Below are 17,019 nucleotides of genomic sequence, written 5' to 3'. Positions count from 1 at the left end.
CACTACCCCGTTTTAATGGGGTCAGAGTCAGATTGGAGAGGAGCCAGGAGGAAGGGAGGGTGATACTGGAACTGGAACTGGAACTAGAAAGTAACAGGACTGGGGACAAAGAGGCAGTGGGAGGGGGAGGAAAGAGTGGTAATGAAATGGGAACTGAGACTAAGGGAGGGAGACAGAGATTTGGATGGGGAATCCAGAGTGGGAAGACTAGGACTTGTTGGGCAAGCACACTAGGACTAGGATGAGAAGCCTGAGGAGAAAAAATAGTATCTGATCATGTACTTATAGACACTATCACAATGCATAGGTACAAGTGGAGGAGAGGGGAAATTAGTCGTACTGGCAACCTTAGTTCTGGCATTTTCTAACATTTGAGTGCTTGACGTTGCAACCTTAATAATAGTCTTTTGACATAGTTTATGTGTGTGTAATACATGTCTCTCCCACTAAAAAGGGCTCTGGATTCCAGAACATCTTCCTGTCCATATACTATCTTTCAACCAAAAGTCAGAGGCTATGTTGCAGCCATTATAGAAACTAGGCCTTTGTTTATCCTCTGTATAAACGTGCTTTGTTGCTGTTCTATTAATTGGCTCACTGTAAACTAATAGATTTGAAACAACTGTCTGGATACCACTGAGCTTTGCCTTCTCAAAACACTTGGTTTCCTACTGATCCAGCTGAAGAAATGGCTTCAAGAGTCTGATAGGAAAAAAAGTACAAATATTTTCTGCCCAAACAAATTCTGCACGATAGCTGGGTTTACGAGAGATACACATATGGTATATGAACTATCACGGGTTCTTAAACTTTGCCATGACATTCCACCCCATGCTATAAAAATATTTACTCTTCTCCTGAGGTTAGAGAAGGGAAGTAATAACATTTCACTTGCCCCAGAAAAGTTGTAAGAGAAGACAAAAAAACTAGGAATGGGAGAGAGAATAAAATGGGAAGAGTATTTTAAACATATTGGCAAGGCAGTCTGTCTATTGTTCCTGCTTGTTGGGTCATTAACATTCTTGGGACTCAGCAAACAAATAAGCATGTATTGAAAACAAATCAATATTTACTAAACTACTGAGGTTTTGGCTTCTGTAGAATTTTAAGTGAAAAATTATTCATGCTACCCTGTTCTTGCTATTGCCTTCCACGGGACAGGTCAGCCTTTCCAGTGAGATCATCCTCACAGAGAAACACTTATTTACTGTGTTCCAAGTTTCATGCTAATTTTAAAAGTATTGATCTAAATTTTCAAAAATTGGGCTCCATTTCTGTGTCTAAAAACTGTGGCTGCAAGTTTGCATTCCCAGTTACTTATGGGAACCGAGATCTCCAGGTACCTGATTTTTCATGTACTATTAGGTACTTAAATATCCCCGCGACAATAATTGAGTGTCTATGCAATTGTGAATCTAAAAATGCCCCAAGTTTATTTGCAGCCTCACATAGGGCAGCCCAAGGTAAGCAGAGCTGAAAATCAGGCCCAATTATGAAAAAAAAAAATTCTCCAGATTTACAAAAAGTAATAAATTCCCGTTCTTGCGTCCATGTCACCATCACATCTTGATGGGAAATCCCAAAGCTAAAAAGTTTTGAGGGCTCCTGTTTCAACCACAGCAGGTGATACATTTTATCCCTTCTGGGAATCCACAGCCCCAACTGCCTCAACTCCCACTTCCCATTTTAACTGCTGCTGCTGCTGCGGGCAGAGTGGTTCTCAGGGACTGACTCAGCAATCATTTCCTTGGTTAGGATGGGTTCTTTTTTGTTTGTTTTTTGTTCCTCTACCCAGGCTAAGTACATTTGCCATTTTTAAAAGCAGTTCTTTGCTTCTACTATGTTCCCGTGGTAGGGACAAACGAGCAAGCACCACCATCTGACAAGAACCAACTTCTGGCCAATTAAATGCACTGGTTCGCCCTACATTGACACACATTAGTTGCTCCAAAATAAGGCCCTCACCTAGCGTCATCTCCTGGAACACAGGGTAGCAGTTCAGCATAGCTTTTGGGTACAAAGGCGCCAGTGAAGAAAATCAATCAGTTATGGATTGATCTATTCTGAGCTTGTTAGCTGGGCAGGCGAGGCAGCATTTGAAACACAGGCACAGTGTTGCCAACTCTTGCAATTTTATCATGAGTCTCATAATATGGAGGTGTTTTTCTTAAAGCCCGAACTCCTATTATCAGGCGATTATGTGAGAACCTAGGCTTTCATTTAAAAAGAAAGTTAATTTCCAGCTCTCACAGTTGAGGAGGGAAGCATGAAGATGTGGCTGATCCGAGTGTACCCAAAAAGCCCAGAAACCGGAAGTAAAAAAAAAATTATAATCTTTATTTTTAAAGATCTTGTGATTTCTAAGCCAACCTCGTGATTTTTGGCAGCCTGACTCATGATTTTGGAACACCTGGGGTTGGCAATACTGTAGTCAGCAGTTTCACCAACTCTCATGATTTTAGCACAAGTCTCATAAAATTTATTTTTTTTCTTTAGAGCCCCAGCTGCTGGAGTCATGTGAATGCATGAGAATCTCAGGTTTTCATTTTTCTAAACCACATTCTTAGCCCTCGTGGTTGAGGAGAAAAGCTTGAAAATGTGACCTGAGTGTAATTAAGGCTCAACAACCAGAAGGCAAATATAAGAACTCACAACGTATTTTTTTAAATCCTGGTTTTTAATCCAATCGAATGATTTTTTGGGGCCTTACTTGTGAATATATAACATTTGGCAGTACTGAGAATGTACCATAGCACTGCAACTTTGGTCATCCCTTAGCTTCAGGCTGCAGCATTTGAGCAAGTGCTAAATGGACATGGCATCAGGGTATCCAAGAGAGAAGTCTGTCAGAATTATTAACCAAAGATAAAAAGCAGTATTTATGATTTAGCATAATTTAAAAATACAGAATCAAATTGCTAATGACTAGCCCTACAAAGCACAGAGACCCTCAGTGTCCAAAGAAACCCCTTTTCTGAAGTTTGGCTTTTCTGGTAACCCAGAAAAAAAAAAAAACAACCCAGAACATAAACCTCTGCTGATGCTTCCTCCTCAAGCCAGGCTGTTTCAGGACCTCCTCCATTCTAGAACCCTAGTTTCCTCTTACTCAAAAGGAAATATTCCCACAACCTGCACATCCTCGCTGCAGCTAACTGTACTTAGCAACAGAGCCTAGGGTCACTCAACAGAAAAACCCTGCACTCCTATACAGTGTCTTATAGGCTACGTCTACACTTGGAGCTGGATGTAATTCCCAGCTCGCACAGACAGACTTGTGCTAGCGTGCTAAAAATAGTAGTGTAGCCACGTCAGCCCAGGCAGTGGCACAGGTTAGCCACCTGAAGTACAACCCCCGAAAAACTCTGTGGCAGCTAGCCCCAGTGCCACTGCTCATGCTAATGCTACTACGCTATTTTTAGCATTCTCAGAGGAGAGCTACCACAAGCATGTGCGTGAGCAGGGAATTACACACAGACGAAGCCCTAGTCTGCCCGCTTGTTACACACACCTAGACTTCAAACATTCCTACACCAAAACAAGAGTACAGCTATTGTGAGGGATTGTTTGCAGACTGAAGGGGACACGACAGATTGTTTGCATGTGAAAGTTAAGTGAGGAAAAAATATGTTGAATATCTTTGCAAAATAGAATATGTTCTTCAGAATTTTGTACCACTCTCTTTAGTAACAGCTTGCCTGTTACACACAATTTTATAAAATAGTTTTTCAATAGGTTAATATGGGAGAACGATCCTGCTCGAGACAAACCTTGTTGGTGACTATACTTCACAGAGGCTCAAGAACTAAAGTAGATTCCTGGACATCTTACAGAAGTAACAACAAAAAGTAGGGGAAATTGCTTGTTGGTGAGCTAGTAATCTCTACTGCATACCCATCAAACAGCATTTTTTTTGCTCCCCAAGATTCTCTAAGAACTGTGTACCCAAAGCACGATGAAACGTACTTGGAAAATCCTGCAGCCCATTTACAGTAAATACAGGAAATTCCAGCCTGAGACCAAAATCCTGTTCTACTTTGTCTTGCATATAGTTTTTGTTCATGTTTAGCTGACTCATTCTTAAAGAGAAAAAAGAAAAAAAAACTTTTAGAAACTGTATTATGTGTTGAGAGAATTCAACATCTCCCCTCCTGAAGTCCCCTTTTACTGTCCTGAAGTAAGTAAAATTCTTGCTGTCAAACATACAAAAGATAAATACAGCACAAGTACAGTAAAGCAATACAAAACTTTTCCTAGTTGGGTAGATTGAGAGGACATGACAAGACAGACTATTCACCAGGAAATACTGATTTAATTCAGAATGATTCATCATCTTAAAACTGCCTTGGGAAGTCAGACCTGAAACGTTAACAACCAGAGCAAAACCAAGAATGTCGTCGCCTGAAGTCAAACATTGACATCTTGAGAACAAATTTTTGAAAAGATTCTAAACCCAAATTTTTAGCCACAGAAAGTGGACACTGACAAAAATGGTTTCTTGACCCTTATGTTGCAGTCAGTGGTGCAGCTTGGGAGTGGGGGGGTGGGGAAGAGAGATAGTTTAATGAGAATCTAAGCTATATTTAAAATACTTTCATTTCTAGCTCTTAAAATAACCAAGTAAACCTTTTAAATGAGACTTGGAGGTAACCTATGCAGTGCAGGCTGAGGCAGAGAGAGAGAGAGAGAGAGAGAGCGCAAAACAATAACTGTAGGAGAGGCATGAACTTCTAACCATCATCTCTAAGCAGTGTTAACTCTGAACTCTAACTACTGCAGGAGGACAATTTTATGTCAGTGTTGTTAAACATTTATTTCACAGTCTAGATAGTGGAGGCAGGGTTGAGGACCTGAGCTGCTCACTTCAAATCCTAGGAGACCTGAGCGCAAGGAGCCAATCTTGGGACCTGAAGACACACAGCCTATCTGGGCCTTGCCTGTATTAAACAATTTTACCACGTTTGCATAATGTTGCAAACAACTGAGTTAGCTAACACAATGCTGCCTATGACTGAGTAGTCAGTGTAGATCAGGACAAACCGGGTTGAACACTGGGTCAGTTATCTCTAATTCATCCAGTTCCAGTAACATCCAAACATGTCAAAACTTTCTTGTGTAGAGACGGACTAACTTGGATACATTTGAGGAAGGCAATAAAAAAGCTGGCAAGTGCCACCTCCAACTTCACATGTCTCTGGATAATACCCTTGCAGGCAGGACATGGAATGGAAACAACAGTGCTCACTCTGACAGATTAGATCCTCCTGGCCATGGATATCTATTCTCATACAACTAGATCTGTCCATGATGCTATGGATCATAATCTACTACAATCCTATCTCAAAGATGCAACAGGGATTAATGGAAAAGAACAGATGGTTCTAATTCTTTTAAGAGAGACAAGGTGGGTGAGACAATGCCTTTTACTGGATCAGCTTCTGTTGGTGAAAGACAAGCTTTTGATCTTACACAGAGCTCTTCTTCAGGTCAGGGAAACTAGAGTGCCACAGCTAAATACAAGGTGGAAAAGATCGTTTAGTGTAAGTAGTTAACATATTTCAAGCGACCATTCAAGGCAAAGTGGCCTGTTAACACCCGTGCTAGTCATAGGCAGGAAAGGAAGCAGGGTGGTAGGGAGAGGGGGGAAGCAGCTAAAGCAGTTAGTGGGTTATAAATTATTGTAATAAGCCATAAATCCAGTGTCTATTCAGTCCATGATTTTTAGCGTCTAGCAAAGTTATAAATGTAAGCTCCCAGGCTTGTCTTTTGAAAGTGTTGTGCAGGTTTCCTTAAGAATGAGGACTGAGAGGTCAAATATAGAGGGATTATTTTGTGAAAACTATTCACCTACAGTTGATGTGGTATTTTTTCCTTTTATCGTTTTCCTGTGTAAATTCATGCAAGAGTGTAGTGATAGGTTTCACTCACATAGTTGTCATTGGGGCGTTTAGTGCAGTGGTTGTGATAGGCATGTGTAGGACCCATGGATCTTGAAAGGTGTGTTGTAGGGGGTGTTCATCATTGTAGCAGTGGAGATATTTCTGCTGGTTTTGGATCTGTTATTCTGGAAGGATCTAGTGCCGCTTTGAGTTGGTGTGTCCTGGTCTGTGGGGAGTTTGCTTCTATGATGAGTTTGGAGAGGCTGGGGGGTGTTGAAGGCCAGAAGAGGGGGTTGAGGAAAGATTTCTTCTATGATGAGGTCCCCATCAAGTCTGGGCTGTAGCTGTTTGATGTACCCTGAATAGGTTCCAGTGGTAAGTGACAACTAAGAGTGTGTGGTCGGAGAAGATTTTATTTCTGTTTTGAAGCAGGTTCTCTCATGGGGTAGCCCATTCCATGATGTGATCTACTTCTCTGGTGGAGTGTCCTTGCTTGGTGAAGGCAGTTTTGAGTGTGTTACAGTGTATATCCTGGACTTTCTCCTCAGAGCACATTCTGTGGTACCTGAGTGCCTGGTTGTAGAGAACAAATTTCATTGTATATTTGGGGTGGTTACTGGACCTATGAAAGTAGGTGTGATGATCTGTGGATTTCTTCAATATAGTTTTGTGCAGGGTCCCATTGCTGAACCTGATCATGGTGTCCAGGAAGTTGATGCTGGTGTGGGAGCTTTCCAGACAGAATTTAATGAATGGTTGGTGGTTGTTGAAGTTGTGGTGGAAATTTATGACAGAGTATAAGTCATTTGTCCAGAGGATGAAAATATCATTGATGTATCTCAGGTGTATCGTTGGTTTCATGGTGCGTTTGTTAGGCTGCAGAGTGCCAATAGGCAAATTCTCTTTTGCCACCAAACTGCTTACTTGGGGAGACCCATAATGCTCCGTTTTCTCCTCCCATTCTATTTAACATTTACAAGAAGCCAATGGCAGAAACTGTATGATGTCAAAGTTTCAAATGTCTGGGGGGCTTAGATTTTAAAAGTGAACTTACTAGTTTGCCAGTTGAGAGTTGGCTGATTTCAGATTGATTATTTTGAGTCTTTTTTCCTTAACTCATGTCCCCAAAACAAACTGCCATCTCTTCTTAACAAAATGGTTAAAAGAGGTAACATTCCTGGGTTGTTGGGTTTTTTTTGCAATATCCATATACTGCTAAGGATAATTTCTACTTGGCATATGAGTAGGGCAAATGGAATAATATTCTACTCTTCACTGACAAATGATTAATACACCTACAATATCTGAGGATCTTTGAACAAGTCCTCTGATATTTATTGAGAGTTGACCTGATGCATAAGAAAATGCACTAGCTGCTTTGCAAGGCGGCCTGGACCTGGAAGCTTATCACTGATCTGAAGCATTAGATGCACAGTTCGTCTTTCATAAACTAATCTGCATAGGGCCCACTTCTGCCATCCTTAATCACATTGAATAGTACCTTACTTCATGAGAAGTCCCATCTCAAAGAAAGATACTATTCGATGGGAGTCAGAGTGTCAGAAATAACTGGGCTCATAGTGAGCCCATCTCTCTCTGTCCACCAGCCCCATTGCAAAATCCCAGATCCAATATTGGTTTAGTTACCTAAAAAGCACAAGTGTTTCCATGGAAAAAATCCTTTTCATCTTGGAAGGAAAATATTTGTAATTAGAAAAGGTTTTTTTCATTAGTTTAGAGAGATAGGGTTTTTTAAAAAATGTATAACAGTTCTATAATTTCTCTCATTCCAACAGTAATACCCCTCTGCATATCTCAGCATGTTATATCTGGCTCATGTGCAGGGCCTGGAAAGGAGCCAGACAATAGTGGCAGTCTAAGAAAATCTATTCCAAATAAGCTCTCCCTCATGAAAATATGTTACAAAGCTGTCCCAGAACTAGGCCAGCAGAGAAATATTCTTTGCAGCATAATATTAACACCACATTAGTTGTGCATCTATCTCAGGGGAAAAAAGTATCAACCTTGTAAGAATACATTTTACACATAATTGGTAACTGGTAATGCACTGTGACAAAGTTCCTCCTCTGCCTTAGTGGGTCCTGCGCTTATTGGCGGATCAGAGATTCACGGCAGCCCTCAGTTTGGCCACTTTTGCTAGTGGCTCAAACCTGCCGTTCACTCAGCTAACCTCATCACTGGCCAGCATGGGGAAAAGGAAGGAGAACAATCCCCGCAGTCTCTGCTGATCCACCATGTGGGTAGGGGAACACCCCAGAGACCTTCCCCTCTGGTGGAACCCATAGTCCAGGTCAACTCCTCCTGTGTCTGATCAGGAGTTGGGAGGTTTGGGGGGAACCCGGGCCCACCCTCTACTCTGGGTTCCAGCCCAGGGCCCTGTGGACTGCAGCTGGCTAGAGTGCCTCCTGGAACAGCTGCGCAACAGCTACAACTCCCTGGGCTACTTCCCCATGGCCTCCTCCCAACACCTTCTTTATCCTCACCACAGGATCTTCCTCCTGGTGTCTGATAATGCTTGTACTCCTCAGTCTTCCAGCAGTACGCCTTCTCACTCACAGCTCCTAGTGCCTCTTGCTCCCAGCTCCTCGCACGCACACGTCAAACTGAAGTGAGGTCCTTTTTAAACTCAGGTGCCCTGATTAGCCAGCCTGCCTAACTGATTCTAGCAGTGGACCTGCTTAATCTGGGACTAATGTTTCTGCCTTCTAACGTAAAGGGGCCTGTCCATGAGGGGGATGTCCTGATGCTGCTGGAATCTGAGCGTGAAGCAAGGCGATTATGCTGATCTATGCTGCAGCTGGATGGCAAGCCTGATGTGACTACCATTTCTGACTTCCTGTAATGAAGAAGCAACAGTTCATACCTACTCCGCTTGATTTAGAGAGGAGGAAAGTTGTGTTTCAGAGACTAAAATAAAGGATTTTTTTCCAGTTTAAAAAAAAACCAAAGAAGCCATCTAGCCTGACTCTGTCACAGCACATAATTGTGAGCAAACTGAAAGGCAAACTTTCCAGTGCAAACATTGACTGTGTGGCCTTTTTATTAGAGAAGCAAAACTACATTTTAAGGTCCCAATCCTGCAAAGATCTATATTCATGCTTAACTTTGTGCACATTATGTAGCCCCACTGACTTCAATGGGTCTACTCACAGTGCACACAGTCAAGTGTGTGTGAGAGCTATTGAGAATGCATAAAGATATGCATATGTATTAGTCTTTGCAGGATCTGGGCCTAATTTTGCAATGTTATTCAAGAAGAAACTGATAAAGCACAATGGATGAGATATTGCAGACAGATCCTGATCCATCTCCCATTGGAGATAAAGACTATATTTCCACTGAATTCAATAGGAGCGGGATTAAGCCCACAATGATTCATTTCCTTTAATTTGTGGACATTTGAAATTGGCATGGTCTTTAACAGGAATACAGAAAGCTTACAGAATCAGACCCATATTGGATTTCCCCCCACTGGAGAAAGATGCATTTTTATTCATAAATGTTTAGGCATAAAAGCATTTTTTCTTTAAGGGTTATTTAATAAAAAGACTACTTTTTTTTTCCAGTTAAGCACTTTACATTTGGCTCCTTTCCACATTTCAGTCTTAAACTTAAAAAGAAAGGTTTTAAAACAGTTTGAGCAAATCAGTATTGAATGAAAAATAATAAAAACAGCCCATTTAATTAGATACAATTTTAAACATTTATGGCTAAAAGGAAACTAAACATAAAAATATATCAAGAAACTATTTAAATTTATTTTTAATCAAGAACTATTTGCAGCTTTGAGTGTTCATAATGTTGCACACATATCCAAGAACCAATAAAACCCACAATTAAATTAATAAAAAACATTTTAATAAGCAAATAATTTTCTTTTAAGAACATAACAGGGCCACTCCTTCAGCCCTTGTCTTGTGAGTGGTCCCATTGACTTCAGTGAAAAGAGAGTGCTCAGCACCTCCCAGGAGATGCACTTTATCTCAAGTGCTCAGACCCACAGGAACCAGGGTTTCAAGATTGAGTCCATAGTTTCTTGTGAAGTACCAAGTTAGTTTTTTATCCTTCTGAAATCTGCTCCAAGCTCTACAAGCCCATCCAATAAATACTTTCCAAAAATGAGCTGTAACAGAAGTTTTGCTCAGAAAATGAAACTAGTTCTGGCTTTTTGAAAAATTTACACGATGTCAAAAAAAAAACAACCCAAAAAACCAAATGCCATCTGCCCATGCATTTGCGCAATTTTGAATTGCAAAGCTGAATCAAAATGTCTCTGTGCTGCTGAAATAAAACATATTTCAGCAAAGGGTGTGACAAGCGCTAAAATTCGAAGGGTAAATTCTGCTTGTTGCAACTGTAAACTGAATCTTTCTCTAGTAATCAGTCGCTATGGCCAAACCTCAGACCCTGGAGACTCAGTATGGTTCTGACAACCCAAAAGTTTGTTTTCTCAAAACACTAGCATCAACGGGACTACCTGAATATGTAAGGACTACACAAGTGAGTGAGCATTTCAAGATCAAACTTATTCTCTCCAATGGAAACAACCTAGGGAAGGGATGAATTTAAACTGAAAAGTTTGCAAATTTCAGTTCACAGAGCTCCATCATTACCAGTGGGGCAGGAGTTGCAGGTCCAGAGGGCATGATCCTCCAAATACACAGCTGTTCCAATATTGGTGGGGAAATCCCATTTACCTCAGGACACTTACAACGGACGGGGAAGCCCTGAAGAGCACAGGCTCTTCCTGGTTCCTACCAGGACCTTCTCTCTCCTCCCTAGCAGCACAGATTCTTCTAATCTCTGCTTCCCTAACACATTTACAGACCATTTTCGGCTAGTATATGTGCACCTCTCATTCCCTCCACTCCTAAACGAGGAGGGGATAACTTGGACATATTACTTGTCAATCCCTTCTGGGCTAAAAGGCTGCCTTACAGTTAACTGAGCCACACAGTGATATGCCACAGCACACCCTACATAAGGACTTATTGATTCTAGGGGCTCAGTTAGCATTACTCATCAACAGCAAGGTAAACTGCTAAACTGGGATCCTATTTTTTTATTCAGTGCTCTGAACTGAGTGGAACCACACTTGTTCTTTGGCACAGTTTAACTTTTTATGCTTGTTAATTTTGGCACTACTACACCAATCTCTTTCCTCTACCAAGAACGTAACACTAAGGCTTTTAAAGAGACCAACAAAGACATCCTGGTTACCTGAAATAAGAAGCCTTTCAGCTTAAACACAGACAGTTTGAAATGCCAAAATTACTGTACTAACACATGAGTTTTTCATATCAGCGTTCTCCAATATTTTAGTCTTCAAGAATTTCTGATCCTGTAGCATGGCACGAATTTTGAATGTAACAAGAATTCTTATATCTTGTTCATGCATCCACAATTAATTTCTATAAGAAAGAAAGAAAAAAGTACCCCCTCATGTGCCAGTCACCTTGCAAATCAAAAGCATATTGTGGGGTTTTCTTGAAATCAGACTAATAAAGGAGATTAAAATCAGCCTTGCTAAATCTCACCCTCCCAAGTCACATAACTTTTTACTTATGAGACAGTAATAACACTACTTTTTTCATTAATGCGGTAAAATTGGGAGTAACTTTTGTGCTTGGACGCTCATTTTCAGGATGATTTTACAAGGCTGGATGAAATGGACAGATGTCATTTAATAAATACACTCTGTTCTCTTCCCAAAAATATGACAGGCGGCTGTGTGAAAGAAGATTATAGAAAGATTTGTCCAGTGAATATTTTGCCAAACACAGAACCCTGTAAGTGTTTGACAAATTCCACAGCAAATTCTGATGGGGTCACTTTTTTCTTATTCATTAAAAGCAACACTTTTAAATTAGCTCTGCAAATAACCCTACTTTGATAGTTACCCCATGTCCTTCATATAAATAACAGGTTTTGTCTCAGGAATTGAAACCTGCTGTGGTCTAAGGTCTGGAACGTGTTATATTCTGGATCAGTTTCAATAAGTCCCTGCTGGTCCAGAGGGACAAGTGACAATGTTAAAGTTGGTGATTGCATAGTAAGAGGGGACATGTTAGTCAAGCTGCTTAATACACTAGTGAAAAGTGCTCAGATTGTGTGGTGATGAGCTTGGTATAAGAATCTATAAAAAATAGAATAGAGAAGGTCGGTCAAGCACTTCTATTTAACATTTCACATAATACAGGAGTAAGGGGCCTTCCAATGTAAATGAAAGAAAACAAATTTAAAATTTAAAAGTGATAAAACTAACTTTGTCACTGAGCTGTTATAGTGTATCCAAAAGAAAAACATCTCCTTAGGAAAGCGGCAAACGGTGCATCAGTCTTTTACAATTTAGTAGGAAAAATAAATAAGATAGAGGTACAAATTTTAACTTTAACTTGAGCTATTTGTTAATTTTTGGTTTTAAAAAAAACTCTAGTGAGAACTTTAAAAAAAAAAAAAGTGCCCTCTGCACTTGGAAGGTCTGCATTTTAGCTCCAATAGGGGTAGTCTTGGGTCAGGGATCAGACAGAAAAAAAGTGATTCTGGTACCTTAAGGATTTTAAGACAATGAGGTTAATGTATGTAATGACCTTTCCCTTAATATAAAGTTATAACATTTGACTTACACAATCCCACTGTAAACAAACCACTGATATCTCTTATCATAGCTATGCACGCAATGCTTTGTTTAGAACAGACAGCATAGAATTTGGCCCTGCATCAAATGTCCCTTAAAGATCATTTAATTTATAATACATTGTGAGATTAAGATAAATGCCTTGCAGCTAAACAAGGTTACACCTTCTTTAATTACAAGAGGTAGTAAGTTTACTGTTTGCTATTCCCCTTTCTAAGCTTTAACTTCAGAGTTACCTTACACGCCAAGTGGAGGAAAGGGGAAGCTGAATTTACATACATACTTAAACTGGAATTTCAAGTTTGAACCTTTATATCCATTCAAAGATTTGAATTACAGCTTCTAGTTTTTGTGGTTCCTCATTATTTTCTATGCCTAATTCCTATATCCCTTACTATAAACCCTGGTCTACACTAGGACTTTAGGACGAATTTAGCAGCGTTAAATCAATGTAAACCTGCACCCGTCCACATGATGAAGCCCTTTATTTCGACTTAAAGGGCTCTTAAAATCGATTTCCTTACTCCACCCCTGACAAGTGGATTAGCGCTTAAATCGGCCTTGCCGGGTCGAATTTGGGGTACTGTGCATACAATTTGACGGTATTGGCCTCCAGGAGCTATCCCAGAGTGCTCCATTGTGACCGCTCTGGACAGCACTCTCAACTCAGATGCACTGGCCAGGTAGAAAGGAAAAGAACCGCGAACTTTTGAATCTCATTTCCTGTTTGGCCAGCGTGGCAAGCTGCAGGTGACCATGCAGAGCTCATCAGCAGAGGTGACCATGTAGAGCTCATCAGCAGAGGTGACCATGATGGAGTCCCAGAATCGCAAAAGAGCTCCAGCATGGACCAAACGGGAGGTATGGGATCTGATCGCTGTATGGGGAGAGGAATCCGTGCTATCAGAACTCCGTTCCAGTTTTCGAAATGCCAAAACCTTTGTCAAAATCTCCCAGGGCATGAAGGACAAAGGCCATAACAGGGACCCGAAGCAGTGCCGCGTGAAACTTAAGGAGCTGAGGCAAGCCTACCAGAAAACCAGAGAGGCGAACGGCCGCTCCAGGTCAGAGCCCCAAACATGCCGCTTCTATGATGAGCTGCATGCCATTTTAGGGGGTTCAGCCACCATTACACCAGCCGTGTTGTTTGACTCCTTCAATGGAGATGGAGCAACACGGAAGCAGGTTTTGGGGATGAAGAAGATGATGATGATGGTGAGGTTGTAGATAGCTCACAGCAAGCAAGCGGAGAAACTGGTTTTCCCGACAGCCAGGAACTGTTTCTCACCCTGGACCTGGAGCCAGTACCCCCCGAACCCACCCAAGGCTGCCTCCTGGACTCGGCAGGCGGAGAAGGGACCTCCGGTGAGTGTACCTTTTAAAATACTATACATGGTTTAAAAGCAAGCATGTGAAAGGATTAATTTGCCCTGGCATTCGCGGCTCTCCTGGATGTACTCCCAAAGCCTTTGCAAAAGGTTTCTGGGGAGGGCAGCCTTATTGTGTCCTCCATGGTAGGACACTTTACCACTCCAGGCCAGCAGCACGTACTCGGGAATCATTGTACAACAAAGTATTGCAGTGTATGTTTGCTGGAGTTCAAACAACATCCGTTCTTTATCTCTCTGTGTTATCCTCAGGAGAGTGAGATATCATTCATGGTCACCTGGTTGAAATAAGGTGCTTTTCTTCTGGGGACACTCAGAGGTGCCCGTTCCTGCTGGGCTGTTTGCCTGTGGCTGAACAGAAATGTTCCCCGCTGTTAGCCACGGGGAGGGGGGAGGGTTGAGGGGGTAGCCACGCTGTGGGGGGAGGCAAAATGCGACCTTGTAACAAAAGCACATGTGCTATGTATGTAATGTTAACAGCAAGGTTTACCCTGAAAGACTGTAGCCATTGTTTTATAAAATGTGTCTTTTTAAATACCGCTGTCCCTTTTTTTTTTCTCCACCAGCTGCATGTGTTTCAATGATCACAGGATCTTCTCCTTCCCAGAGGCTAGTGAAGATTAGAAAGAAAAAAAAACGCACTCGTGATGAAATGTTCTCTGAGCTCATGCTGTCCTCCCACACTGACAGAGCACAGACGAATGCGTGGAGGCAAATAATGTCAGAGTGCAGGAAAGCACAAAATGACCGGGAGGAGAGGTGGCGGGCTGAAGAGAGTAAGTGGTGGGCTGAAGAGAGTAAGTGGCGGGCCGAAGACAGGGCTGAAGCTCAAATGTGGCAGCAACGTGATGAGAGGAGGCAGGATTCAATGCTGAGGCTGCTGGAGGATCAAACCAATATGCTCCAGTGTATGGTTGAGCTGCAGCAAAGGCAGCTGGAGCACAGACTGCCACTACAGCCCCTGTGTAACCAACCGCCCTCCTCCCCAAGTTCCATAGCCTCCTCACCCAGACCCCCAAGAACGCCGTGGGGGGGCCTCGGGCCAACCAGCCACTCCACCACAGAGGATTGCCCAAAAAACAGAAGGCTGGCCTTCAATAAATTTTAAAGTTGTAAACTTTTAAAGTGCTGTGTGGCATTTTCCTTCCCTCCTCCGCCACCCCTCCTGGGCTACCTTGGTAGTCATCCCCCTATTTATGTGATGAATGAATAAAGAATGCATGAATGTGAAGCAACAATGACTTTATTGACTCTGCAAGCAGGGATCGAAGGGAGGAGGGGAGGGTGGTTAGCTTACGGGGAAGTAGAGTGAACCAAGGGGCGGGGGGTTTCATCAAGGAGAAACAAACAGAACTTTCACACCGTAGCCTGGCCAGTCATGAAACTGGTTTTCAAAGCTTCTCTGATGCGTACCGCGCCCTCCTGTGCTCTTCTAACCGCCCTGGTGTCTGGCTGCGCGTAACCAGCGGCCAGGCGATTTGCCTCAACCTCCCACCCCGCCATAAACGTCTCCCCCTTACTCTCACAGATATTGTGGCGAGCACAGCAAGCAGTAATAACAGTGGGAATATTGGTTTCGCTGAGGTCTAAGCGAGTCAGTAAGCTGCGCCAGCGCGCTTTTAAAACGTCCAAATGCACATTCTACCACCTTTCTGCACTTGCTCAGCCTGTAGTTGAACAGCTCCTGACTACTGTCCAGGCTGCCTGTGTATGGCTTCATGAGCCATGGCATTAAGGGGTAGGCTGGGTCCCCAAGGATAACTATAGGCATTTCAACATCCCCAATGGTTATTTTCTGGTCTGGGAAGAAAGTCCCTTCCTGCAGCTTTTGAAACAGACCAGAGTTCCTGAAGATGCGAGCGTCATGTACCTTTCCCGGCCATCCCACGCTGATGTTGGTGAAACGTCCCTTGTGATCCACCAGAGCTTGCAGCACTATTGAAAAGTACCCCTTGCGGTTTATGTACTCGCTGGCTTGGTGCTCCGGTGCCAAGATAGGGATATGGGTTCCGTCTATGGCCCCACCACAGTTAGGGAATCCCATTGCAGCAAAGCCATCCACTATGACCTGCACATTTCCCAGGGTCACTACCCTTGATATCAGCAGATCTTTGATTGCGTGGGCTACTTGCATCACAGCAGCCCCCACAGTAGATTTGCCCACACCAAATTGATTCCCAACTGACCGGTAGCTGTCTGGCGTTGCAAGCTTCCACAGGGCTATCACCACTCGCTTCTCAACTGTGAGGGCTGCTCTCATCTTGGTATTCATGCGCTTCAGGGCAGGGGAAAGCAAGTCACAAAGTTCCATGAAAGTGCCCTTACGCATGCGAAAGTTTCGCAGCCACTGGGAATCGTCCCAGACCTGCAACACTATGCGGTCCCACCAGTCTGTGCTTGTTTCCCGAGCCCAGAATCGGTGTTCCACCGCATGAACCTGCCCCGTTAGCACCATGATGCATGCATTGGCAGGGCCCATGCTTTCAGAGAAATCTGTGTCCATGTCCTGATCACTCACATGACCGCGCTGACGTCGCCTCCTCGCCCGGTATCGCTCTGCCAGGTTCTGGTGCTGCATATACTGCTGGATAATGTGTGTGGTGTTTAATGTGCTCCTAATTGCCAAAGTGAGCTGAGCAGCCTCCATGCTTGCCTTGATATGGCGTCCGCACAGAAAAAAGGCGCGGAACGATTGTCTGCCGTTGCTCTGAGGGAGGGAGGGGCGACTGACGACACGGTTTACAGGGTTGGCTTACAGGGAATTAAAATCCACAAAGGGGGTGGCTTTACATCAAGGAGTATTTCAGGCAGGACTTCACGGAGGGTTCCAATAAGAAATGGTGCACCTAAGTAATTGTTCTTATTGCAACAAGCAGGTTGGTCTGGCCTCTGATTGATACATGGCTAGATTTACCTCGCTGCACCTTCTCTATGAGTGACTGCAGTGTGACCTAGAGGAATGAGTCCCCTAGACGGTGCGGGGAGATGGGGGGAGAAAATGAGTACAAAACAAATCTGGGCTATTTCTTGTTTTGATCCACTCCATCTATCTTTTACATCTTTGGCTGGCAGCAGATGGTGCAGAAGGACTGCAAGC

The 17,019-nt window shown here is 42.9% G+C and overlaps 1 protein-coding gene across 1 annotated transcript in view; it reads right to left on the bottom strand.

Annotated features, from left to right (window-relative positions):
• PAPSS2 (3'-phosphoadenosine 5'-phosphosulfate synthase 2) overlaps positions 1-17,019 on the bottom strand; it is an 84,347-nt gene that overhangs the window by 36,007 nt on the left and 31,321 nt on the right. The gene's annotated exons all lie outside the window — the stretch shown is intronic.

This window comes from Natator depressus, chromosome 7 (genome assembly GCF_965152275.1).
Source record: "Natator depressus isolate rNatDep1 chromosome 7, rNatDep2.hap1, whole genome shotgun sequence".
Classification (NCBI taxonomy): Eukaryota; Metazoa; Chordata; order Testudines; family Cheloniidae; genus Natator; species Natator depressus.
Note: the sequence above shows the minus strand (reverse complement) of the source record. Positions and strands in the feature narration are given on the sequence as shown.